The following is a 12,106-nucleotide window of genomic DNA, read 5'->3' as shown; positions in this document are numbered from 1 at the left end:
TCTACTATTCGATACTACCAGGCTCAGGTGATATTTATAAAATGGAAGCATTTTAAGATGTGGAAGGGCTTTTGAAATGCACACTATTATCACATCTCAATCTGATTCAGAGACACAAGCTTTTGAATTGTCCTACATAGACTCATCACAGGACACAGATTTGGAAAAGATTTGAGATTATCTAGAGCAACTGTGTCACTTTACAGATACAAAAATTAAGATCTACAGAGATGGAAAGAGTGACCTAAGACTGCACTGTTGGCCAATGACAGAACCAAATCTTGAAGACCACGGGGGTTCAAGTTTCAGAGGTTTCCAATGGGGGAAATGCTATGCTTGTAGCGAAGGACTCACTGAAAAAGGTGTTCAAAATAAATTTCCAAATTCAATTCCCTCATATTCTGTTTTAATAAATCTGAAAGGGGGCCAGTAAATTTTTTTTAAATAAATCAATTACCATCATAGCGTAAATTAGTGGCTCAAAAGGAAGTTAAATTGTGGGTTGTTTGAGCTGCTGAAAAGTGAGAATATGAAGGGGCGCCTGGGTGGCTCAGTCAATTAAGCCACTGCCTTCAACTCAGGTCATGATCTCAGGGCCCTGGGATCCAGCCTTGGATTCAGCCTCAGATGGAGCCCTGTATGGGACTCCCTGCTCGCTCAGCAGGGAGCCTGCCTCTCCCTCTCCCTCTGCCCCTCCTCCTGCTTGTGCACTCTCTCTCGAAAATAAATAAATAAAATCTTTTTTAAAAAGTGAGGATACAGATATTACTCAAAATTTTCTCTTTTAAAAGACAACTCCTTGTGCTTCTGAGAGAAGCAGCAGGCCAGCCCTCTACCCATCTTTCACTGAACAGCTTAATGACAGTCATCACATATTTAGCCAATTGACAGATTATGTGTGAAATCTGTAATTAGACAGCTAATCTTTTTTTTTTAAATATGTTATATTTCTAACTGCTAATATGTACATTTTCAAGACTCTGAATGCTAGGTAATATCTCTGAATATATTTGAGTCTCTTAACTTTTTTTCCCCCAGAAAGAGCACTTTACCTAGAATAGTAATATAGTAGAAAATGAATATGTTTGCTACTTTATGGAAAACAGAAATAGTGATTGAGAAGTATACAAACAGAAAAACTGATTGTAATAAAAGTATATACACATCAAGCTATACATCCTCCAGGTTTCTCACCTACACCTCGTTTCTGCAGTTAGCAGTTGAATCCTGTCCAGGGGCCTAAAGCCTAACATTTGTGAGTGAATGAGCTTGTCCCACCCGGGAGGGGGGGGCGGAATAAGAGGATCTAGACCCTTTCTGTACTTGTCTTGGCAGTTAGGGAGAACAAAGGGAGATGATTGAGGAAGTCAGAAGGGCTTTCTCTAGAGGGGAAGTAAGTGTTTTGAAGGTGGGTTTCCTTGTACTGAGGGGAAAGACTTCAGAGTTAAAACATCCTCACCTTGGATGGGGTGTGTTGGCGTATGCTCCACTCAAGAGGTGTGGTGACCGGAAACCAGTAGAGACGATTCTCACATTTGCATTACTTTGCTATTTTTTCCTGAACACCTGAGCAGAGATGATTTGGACCTTTTTTTCTTTGACTTTTCTTTTCCTTTTTTCCTTTCCTTTCCTTTCTTCCTCCCTTCCTCCCTCTCTCTCTCTTCAATATCTCTCTCCCTTCCTCCCTCCCTCCCTTCCTCTCTTCCTTCCTTCCTTCCATCCCCCCTTCCTTCCTTCCTTTCTTCCTTCCTTCCTTCCTGAGAGTGGAAGTAATTTTAAAAACTTAATTCAGGGGTCCTCTTCCTTAAGAAGGCCATGAGAAAGAGCAGATGTTGCGGCCCTCACTGGAATAACCTTGACTTTGTTTCTGCCCAGGTTTGCAGCCCCTAGTTAGCAGTTGCTCTGCCAGCATTCAGCCCAGCCCTTTTAAGGAAGTAGAGACAGTTTCTGTGGGTTCCGGTGTTGAGATTGGTGATCACGCAGAAAGAGCTCAGATTTCAGCGGGCTGCCACAGTCTTTTACCAGTGGATTTCAGATGGGCTTGCTCTCAAAGTTAGATCTCTGTGGCACTGAGCTTGAAGACTCTCTCTAATTTTATTCTACCCTTGGATTTGCCCTGAGAAGTTTAGGAGAAGAGAAACAAGATTTGCAATGGCGTTTACATCTCCTGACCCCAGAGACTTGAACTGTGACGTCTAAAGGTTAGGTAAAGGAAACCCTAGCAAGACTCGTGAGACTGGACCAGACTTATGTTAACCCAACCACCAGGGTTCAAATCCTGCTTCTGCCATTTATGAGCCGTGTGGCCTTAGGCAAGCTACTCCAGCTCTGGGCTCATTTACCTGGGGACATAAGAGTACCTCTCTCGCACTGTTGTTTTAGGAGTAATGAGGTAATACCTGGAAAGTGCTACTTAGAACAGAGCCTGGCACCTAGTATGGACTATGGTGGGAGGAGCATTGACCACCTTTGCAAATATTTTTGTTCCCTCAGAAGGGACGGGAGTCAAGTTGTAGATTTCAAGGGGCTGTTGTGACTTAGGCGAGAGAAACCTCAGTTGATACCAGTGTGAATGGAAGAATGAACTAGCTTCTTCAAATGTTTTCTCAGTAAGGCTCAGCGACTTCCACAGAATACATGGAGCATGGAAAAAGATCCCCCTCACCGGTATTTTCTACGGACCTATTGGGATGAGGGCTAGAAGTCAGATGTAATTTAAGTGAAAGAAAATTCATACTCTGTTTATGGATAGGCATATGCATATACTTAGGTATTTTTAAGTATATGCATGTGTAAATGTACATGTAATTACATACATTTTTGATTATGTGTACACGTGGGGGTAGGTACACATTTTTATGAAAAAAACTGCTCTATTCAAAGTGGCCATAGATCTATTATATAGCTCTCAATTAGTGAGTAGTATATTTTGCCAACTGTCAGCACAATGATGTGTATGGTGTATGTGCCATTAAATTTTGGAGTAAATGACTTAAAAAAGTGAAAATTGAAATTAAAAATCTCTGTATAAACCATGTACCTCTTTCTATCTATATGTCTTTCCTCCACTCCCACCACTTACGTCTTTTACACTTCCCATCTCAAAGTCTAACAACAACAACAACAAATAATATCATGCCTGTGGCTAATAAAAAAAAAAAGAATCCACTCTTGATTTAGCACAAGCTGGGACAGGGCAAGACATTAAGATGTAGGAAGGGGAGTGATGGTAAGTGAAAAGAACATCGTACTTCCTGTCCCATCTACTGAGCAAAGAAGCCCAAGGGCAAAGTAGTTAGGTTTCCCTTCCCTAAAAAGAAGTAGCAAATTATTTGAAAAACCCACCACCCCTCATCCTGAGGCTGGATACCTACTCAGATCTACTCTGGGGAGATAGAGAATGTGTGTGGAATAGGCATCCTGAGAGGTAAGCTCTCGCAGGTGAGGACACAGAAGCTGAGAGAAAGGGAAGTGACTTAAAGCCACCCACCTCACTAGTAGAAGAAAAGCAACTCAAGTCCAGGTCACCTGGACTGCAGAGCCTAGGATCTCTTTTTATATTGGACTGTCTTTATGGGGGCAATACTGAAAACCAGGATATAAACTCGAAAACCTTCAGGAATGGTCAGAATGCCTAAGCACTCATTTCAGAATTAAACATCAATGTTAATTGACATTTTTCCCCTTGCTCCCATCAGGCAAATATCTACAATTAGTTTAAAATAACCCTATTTTCCCAAAGCCCCTTAATGTTATTTTGCTGTATTAGAAAGGAGTCCAGTTGACCACGAAGGGCTTCCTTCTGAGAACCATTGCCGTCTCGACCTTGCCACCTTGACCACAGCTGATGGGCTGGGCTCCTGACCCAGCCTCCAGCCATTTAAATGGTCTGGTTTCAAAGTACAGTCCATGGTTGACTGATTCCACTGGTCCGTCTGTCTGTCACTCTTTGTCTCTGTCACTCTACATTTCAGAAGAATGTGTGCTGGCTAATAGGACTCAAGTTGAAAGACACCGATGTGACCATAAGCAGAAGCCATGAGTTATTAAAAAACACAGAACAGACAAAGCATCGAGTGAGCAGAACCTGTGAGGTACAGAGGAGCAAGACATCAGTTAGGTGATAGTGACAACAGCACCTGAAGAGGGATAAAGAGCACTGGGTTGTGATAAGACCACAGCTTTCAGGCAAGAGGCAATGGGGCATTAGGATAGGCTGCAGAGGAAGAACAAGAAAAACACTCCTGGAGAGTACTCCCTCCCATGACGTCTGGGTGTAATGTCCTGCCTTCCACGTTTCCCCTTATATCCTTAGAGTGAATCCCCATGAACTAAATGAAATCAGCTGAATGTGGTTCTGTTCTTTGCACCTTGATCAAATTAATACATTGGCTTACAATTTTATATAAAACGCTTACAAGGTCTAATCAACAAGTTACCGTCACTCATGAGGTACGTCTAAAGACAACTGCTCAAGCTGCTTCTATCTTCAAATCATTCTTTGGCAAAAGCGGTTTCAAAAACGAAAAATTTAAAACTACATTAACGTAGAAAAAAGAGCTTTAATTGGGTAACTATCGGATTCTACTATCTAAATGAATTTCCCACTCTATTAAAATAACAATGATTTAAACTTCAAAGCAAGCTCCGCCTGGTTGTTTACCCTGTACTTCTGTAAGATATCTAGATCTTTTGTGAGACATATGTTACTGAGCTTAATTTGTCTTTGTTCCTTTTAAAAGTCTTGATTCACAGAGAACAGGAATGCTTTGAATCCGCTTTCTAACACAATACCTGTGTCAGGAAACATCTAATCCTGACTGTGCACAAATGCATGGGACACACAAATGCATGTGAAGATGTTAAGAAGAGGTTGGAGGAAATTGGAATACCAAAAAGCTCCAAGGGAATTGTGGAATATTTATGAAAATATGTGGTGCATTTTGAAATGCAGATGTCTCTGGAGCTGGAAATGTAATCACAGGAATGAAAACTGTCTTTAATAAATCTTCTTAATTAAAATCTATTGTTCAGGAAAAAATATAAATCCTCCTCCAATATTAGAAACAGTAGCAAGAGGTGGGAAAAGTATGGATTCTTTCTGATTCCAGCAAATAATTGCTACTAAGAGTTCCTGGTTACCATACTTTGGGTTTTATTGTTGTTCTTGTTGCTGCTGCTGCTGCTGCTGTTGTTGTTGTTGTTGTTTAAAGCTATAGAAGTGGCATTCTGGTAGAGTGAACATAAATTGTTCGCCATTATGGTACCCAATGAGGTGAAAACAAAAGAAGCTTGTAGCACAAAAATAGATCTACTTACTGATAGGGAGAGAGTGTGTTAGAATTACTGTCAAATTACATGAACTCTTTTTGTTTTTTGTTTTATTTTGTTTTGTTACTTTCAAGAGCTTTTAGTGGGTGCTCCTTCAGTTCGAAAGGCTCAGAATGAATTACAAGAAATAAACCCGGCCTAGCCTTCCTCTCATGTTCAAGTCTCCTCCGTAAGACCCAAAAGGAAGGCTTGAAAATGAAAATGTCTACATGATTGCATTTATGAAAAATACATAAATTTGTTTTTATTGGTCTTCAAGTGTCATTAAACTTTGAAAGCATTAGATCTTTCAGTTAAACCAATGCACTATAGCATAACTGTCATAACATGTCGATAGGATGAAGTAAACAACTTTTATAAGTGGGTGAGCTGAGGGGCGCCTGGGTGGCTCACTCAGTTAAGCGACCGACCCTTGGTTTCGGCTCAGGTCACGATCTCTGGGATCTAGCCCCGTGTAGGGCTCCAAGCTCAGCGTGAAGTTTGCTGGAGATTATCTCCTTCTCCCTCTGCTCCTCCCCTTGCTCTCTCTCAGTCTCTCTCTCTAAAATAAATAAACAAAATCTTAAAACAAAAATAATTGGGTGAGCCAAGGCAACAAAGGAGGATTGAAATGGCACATGGGTCTCCACAACGAAGTTGTAATAAATCGCACACCTCGAATTCATTAGTTTATAGTACTCTTTCTCGGTTACACATTGCACTAGGACAATACAGTCCAGGGCAAGGGAAGGCTATCGTTGACCCCTTAGGGAAGAGTCGCAAGTGGCCTAACTGTATTACCCACTAAATGGCTCAACTTGGGAAGATCTTCCCGTTTTGTTTACATAAATCATTTTGTGACTCCTTATTTTACTACTATCTGCTAATGGGTCTCCGTGGTTGACGGCAGGTACCTGAAGAGCAGGTGTGCGGACATCAGGAGCCTATTCATACGTGAGTGTGCTTTTCTCCTGTTAGGAATTCGAGTCTTGGATGATGTTCTGTATACCTTGTGAGCACACGAATGCTGTTGGCTTTTGCGCAAACCATAAAAGTGGAGTTCTGTGTGTCAAAGGCGGTTGGTGAGGTATGATGTGCTCAGTGCATCTAGTAATCCCTAAAGTCTTCCTCCTGACCGTTTGGGCCAGCATCATTGGCAATATCTGGCAGCTTATTAGAGATGCAGAATCTGAGGCCTCAGCCTGGACCCACTGACCCAGATTCTTCAATTGAACACAGTCCCCCAGATGCGTAGTATGTTAAAGTTTGACATGCATTGATCTAAAAAAATATATATTTGCTCTTCTCACTTTGAAAGAATATGTAGTTTCCAATGTATTGGAGATGTATTAAGACTGCAAATAATTGTATATACACACATACTTTTGTTGCAAAAATATTAAATAAGGAATATTTATTCAAAAATAGAAATTAGAAGATTTAGGGCAAATGTCAGTCTAGAAGTGACATTTTTCCCCAGAACATGTGACAAATTGATACGAACAAAAAGTTCATATCTCGTAATTTTTTTTCCCCTTCAAGAAAATTGGACCAAATTGCAAGGCATATAGGGCCAACAGGGCTGTTGGCATCACCGATCCTGTGGTTTTACAGGTGCCTAATGTAAAGGGTACATGAATCAAATAATTTCCTCAAAGGCACAGATAAAATCTGTGGGGAATTTAGGAAGGGGAATTGGTCCCAGATAACGGAGACCCTTTTCTAGTGTCTTCCACTGAGACACTGGGGTCTCTCAGTTGGTGGCCAGCCCTGTTGAGAAAAAAATAAGAACTTTTCAAAACAACTTCATGCCAAACATGATTAACAGCAGTTTATATTTGCTACAGATTTGTTGGCCAAAAATTTCTTCTCTTCTCTCTGCTGTGCCGTGAGCCAGTTGGCTGCTGTTTTTCTCCCTAGAGGTGAATGCACTACGGTGATGTAGTGATTCCCACATGAAAATAGTCTCATGGGGTGATATGGGATTCATCAGGCTGGAGTGTTCTATGGAGTAAGTTGATATTTTTAAAGGGTTAGGAAAAATAAGATGATTAAAATACTGTAACATATGCATCTTTTAAAGGGTAGATTTAATGTGGACATAGATACACTGATCCTGCATTAGTAAGGCATAAATATCCAAATAAAAATGACTCTTTCCTAAATATAAACACCGTGTAAACAATCTGGATTATAGACACTATCAATGATACAATAATTAAATGAAAGAGTGAGCACATGCCCCAGACAAATGAGCCAGCTTGTGAATTTTTACTGCATACTGATGTGCACCACAGAAAACATAGTTGAACTACTGTAGAGAGTGAGAAGGAAAAACCCACTTATCTCTAAGATTCTCCAGCTTCAAGTTCCTTTCCATAGTATTTAAAAAATATTCTAGCTTATTGTAGAAAGTAAACTGAAATTTCAGAAACGTTTGTGGTGTCTTGTAGAATCTAAATGAATTTTATAAACAGCTTAAAACACATCAGAGTATATATTTTTTCACACCAAATTTGCCATTATTTCAAGAAGAATTGACATGCACATATAAAACCACACAGAAGGTCTTTTTCTTTGGTTGCCCACATTTTTTCCATGTGAAATATTGCTAATGTTAAAATCTTAGGTTTCTTAATGATGGAGTAAAAAAGGAGTCAAGTTGGTGCTGTTTTGAATCATGTAGATAAGACACCGAAGTGGTGGAGCTTTTAAATCTCACCCATTCATTCAACAAATATTTACTGAGCACCTAGTACGTGCCAAGCACTGTTCAGTGAACAAAACAAAGACTCCTGCCATTGTGCCGTTACATCCCAGTAATCTGCACCTAATTGAGAATTACATAGACAGAGTAACTACCAATAAAAAAAAAAATACAGCAAAAAGAAAATATACCTTCTCTGGGCACATTCCATAAAAAATGGAGAATATAGAATTTCAGCAGGGGAGAGGTGATATATGATTTTATTCTGGCTTATGAAATTTTAAAAATCAATCTTCAAAAATGGAGGTGGGAAATGTTCAATCCAAATTAGAAACATGTGAATAAGATTCGTATTTGGCATCGTTATTTTTCATGGATGAGTTATAAAGCGTCACATGAGATAAATACTAGATTACAGATAGCTACGCATGTAAAAACACATATCTGCATGGCACGTATACGTGTGTGTGTTTCATACGCAGTAAATGCATTCCTGCAGTTTAGTGTGTCAAAGTCTGACAAATCCAAATATTTAAATATTTAAAGAGTAAGACTCATTAAAGAAATACTGATATGAATTATTTTGTAGAACTTTCCAAAGTTAGGAAAAAAATGTCTTTTGGCAAATTAAATAAGTAACTGAAATTCTGCAACTTCGGCTTTTTCGGTGCAGACTGGTGTAAAAGCACTATAGCAAAACACACATGACTATCTGAATACATAGGCATTATAAATCAAAATCAAACTCATTGTCTGCAGGCTTGCAGCTAAGTCATACCAAACGATCAGCTTATTTGCAGGGATGATATGAGAGCCATTTTTGGTTTAACTTATAAATTTTCCATTAAAAATCTGTTATTTTAGATTAAAAGTCTCCTAAGAGCTAATGTATTTATACTGTACACTGTGTACTAAGAATATGTGGCTTAACTACTATAGGATAAAATAAAAAGATCTCTGAAATTCGTTTGGTTTATTGTCCGTGTCCTAAAATGAAACCTTAAACATTTAAATTACAAAATTGCAAAGACTTGGAATAAAACTTGTCCATGCAAAGCTCAAAAAGTAAACTACATAAAACGACACAAGTAAAAGGAGAGATATGGCAAAGAGTGGTTAAGTTCTAAATTTATGAAACGTAGTTATTGCTTGCCATTCTTTATGCTTATCATAATCTATTTTTTTCATAAATATAAGAATAAATTTTTTTTTTGTTAGAAATAAGCAACATGGCAATTAAGGATTTTTATCAACCTATGCAAACAGGAGGACTTTTTCAAGCCACAGAATATCACAGCTTGAGAGTCATTTAAACTTTAAGATCTACAAGCAAAAATTTTAAAAGTGCTAATTAAGTACTTGTTAACATTTTGCACAGGACTTTCTTTTTGTGAGAGGTGAATCACACATCTCTAAAGAAGGTAATCACTCATCTGAAATGAGTATTGAAAGCGCTCAGCTTTTTTTTTTTTTTTTTGGATTGGCTTAAGGGAAAACCAAAAGCATCCTTAGGTAACCTTACTGAAAAAAATATCTGTAAATTGAAAGAACTAGGTACCTTTACAATAATGAAAATTTAATGATGTGAGAAAAAATCTTCTAAAGTGTGAGAAAAAGAAAATTGCTGGTAAGGACTTTTTTATAGTTTAACACATTATTGTGTATTTTATTTTTCAGTTTAATGGTTTCATTAGGGTGCCTGTTTTTCTAAACAATCTCCTCTTTTTTTTAAATTTATTTTTATGATTTTGGGAGGGGCAGTAAATTAAACAGTCTTGAAAGTACAGAAACTTGATATCTCCTGTGAGTGGCAGATAGGAAGACTTACCACTGATACCTATCTCCTTAGGTTGGTTTTAAAAAATGTATCAATTAATAGTTTCTTGTGTTATGGGTATTATGTCACGTGTATCCCTTGCCCCAAGGCTAGAGTAGGCAAATATTTTGTGGACCTGTACTGTTTTCAGGTTATTCATACCCTTCTATCACAAATATCAATGAACGCCTTCCTTTTCATTTAATATGTTTTATTTTCCTTGATTTTGCAATTCAAGAATCATCTCACGCTTGAGTTGGTCCCTATAGTTACTTATTTGCTCCAAATAAAGGAATTTGGAGATAATACAAGGATAAACCCTCCAGAAAAATATGTTTTACATTTTGTAGAACACAGGCTTGCAAAGGGGGTGGAGAGTGGGATTAAGGAATATAATCAGTCATTCTACGTCAGCTCAAGGATGTATGTTCTTCAGCTGCTGTTATCAGAATGAAAAAAAAAAAGGAACCTCAGATTTAATGATATATTTTACCTGACGTAAAGCCAAATTGAGTAGAAAACATTGGTATTTCTTTACAAAAGAAATATAACTAGAACCATGATTATTATTTTTCCAGAAGTATGACTGGCATAAAGGAAGATCCTGTAAGATTTGTAGAATCTTATAAAATATGATTTAAATATATGCCCTGGTGTTGTGAATACAGCCTGGAAATGTAAAACTCCATTTTGATTTCCTGCGACTTACTGTCCATTGATTTTGACGTTTAACATTTCTATTATAATTTCACACCTACAATGGCACAATTTATAGGAGGAAGAAAAATGTGGCATGATATGTATATTTTATTTCTCCCCTACTTTTTACATCCTAGAACTTGTTGATTTACTCTAATTCTGAATTTTAAAATATTATTCTAGAAGTAGCACTATTTCACAAGAACCATTCCTGATTCAGAGGTCGTTTTATTAATTTTAAATAAGGATATATGTATAGTTCCTTCATTCGTTTTCAATTTGGGGGGCAGAAGAAATAACAATACAAGTAAGAGGATAATAAAATATCACCACGTTTTTGCCTCTTTAAAGGAAATATAAGTAAGCTTTGACATAATTTTCTACACAAAGGTATTATACAGTAGTGTCTATACATCTTATATCTTAAGATTATTAATGGTGTTAAGATTTGCAAGGAGCACACAAAAAGCTGTAATACAGAAGTTACTATAGAATGTAAGACTTGATAAAATTTGAGATTCAAATTAACAGCATCATAATATCAAATACCAAGACTTAACATTACAATTCATTAATCCATTATAATTCATTAGTCAAATGTCCCAAGGAGAGGGCAGAATGTACAATGAGTGTTTTCTGGAAATGAATTGCTAAAAATTAGTAGAGTCTAAAAAGACTTCAGAATTGGAAGCTCCAGCTGGGTTTAAAAGGATGGGGGAAGGGATATTACTCACTATTACACATTTGAAGCACCACTTTAAAAAATAAAATCTAGGAATGTCTCATCAGTTCCCACTGCATCAGGCCTACTCTGACTCTACCTTAAGCACTTTTTTCCTTTGTAAAGATGAAATTTAGAAACATGCAGAGAGGACGATTTGCATTGATTTAGGCCAGTTGGGAAAAGAACACGGTTTAGGGTAGGATTTCAAATTGTTGCATTAAATATGATAACATTTGCAGTAGTGGCACCGTTCCATAATAATTTTAAAAGATTTCATTTTACTTATTGCAAGCCATTATCTGATCATATTTGACCTACATATTAATATTTTCATTATTATTCAAGTCCTTTTTTGCTCTGTACAAACAAATTGTCAGCCCTGTTCACTGCGAGATTATTTATTTACTCTGGAAATATCTGAAATTCTTTCACCCTATCTTTTCCTCTGGGACTCTCCCCCCTCCCCCCAAAGTATTGATATTAATGCCTGGGGGGAGGGGGAGACATCCCACGAAAACGTGAGATAGAAAGAGGCCCCTCTAAACTGTATACTATGGGAGAAGTAGAAAAACAAAGAGAAAAAAAATAAAATGATAATTGTTTTCTCTAAGGCTATTATCTAATGCGAAAGCAAATAGTCAGTCTGGAAATCAGCTAACAGAAGGGGATTAGAGAGGAGATCTGAGAGTGGCTTGATTTCTAGCAGAGCTGTCTCTCCAGCCAGTGATGAGACACAGGCAGGGCAGCCAGGAGCGCTCCAGATGGCCGGGGAAAGTGGTCGTCTTGGGTTACTGCAGGGCACTCGGGCCGCGGGAGAGCAGGGCGGCCCGGGAAGGCATCATTAGGGAGC

Source organism: Ailuropoda melanoleuca, chromosome 9 (assembly GCF_002007445.2).
Source record: "Ailuropoda melanoleuca isolate Jingjing chromosome 9, ASM200744v2, whole genome shotgun sequence".
NCBI lineage: Eukaryota > Metazoa > Chordata > Mammalia > Carnivora > Ursidae > Ailuropoda > Ailuropoda melanoleuca.
The sequence above is the reverse complement of the archived record's forward strand: the minus strand, read 5'-3'. Positions refer to the sequence as shown.